The sequence below is a fragment of the Apium graveolens genome, chromosome 4 (assembly GCF_009905375.1).
Source record: "Apium graveolens cultivar Ventura chromosome 4, ASM990537v1, whole genome shotgun sequence".
Classification (NCBI taxonomy): domain Eukaryota; kingdom Viridiplantae; phylum Streptophyta; class Magnoliopsida; order Apiales; family Apiaceae; genus Apium; species Apium graveolens.
Genome location: NC_133650.1, coordinates 310,054,794 through 310,055,302, shown reverse-complemented (window position 1 = coordinate 310,055,302; position 509 = coordinate 310,054,794).

The following is a 509-nucleotide window of genomic DNA, read 5'->3' as shown; positions in this document are numbered from 1 at the left end:
TTGCAGAGTCGAGTAAATTTTTTGAATTTTGATCAAATAAACCCGGAGTAATGAGGTATTTTATTACCAAAGTCATTACTAATTTACAGGTATCTTACTTAATTTAAAAGGATCAATAATGCATAATTAAAGTGGTCAAGAGCTGCAACCGTAATATTCAATAAAGTAGAATTTACAGTTCAATTAATATAAGTTTATTTTTTAAGAAAAATATTATTTCTTTAATTCAACGTTTATGTTAATTTAATATCATTGCTAATTGCTAATGTCTTAATTCATTAACTAAAGTTGATCTCGACAATGTATTTAGCTTTTAATCATCTCCATTATATAAAGTTAATTTCATAAGAAGTCATGTTATTGTCAATTTATAAATTAAAATTGACATAATCTATTTAGTTTTTAACACATTGAAAAAAAAACTTAAATTTAATTGATCATTCTTATTTTCAGAACATAAAAGACTTTTATTATTTTCTTCTAATATATATATCAATAACTCTGAAATA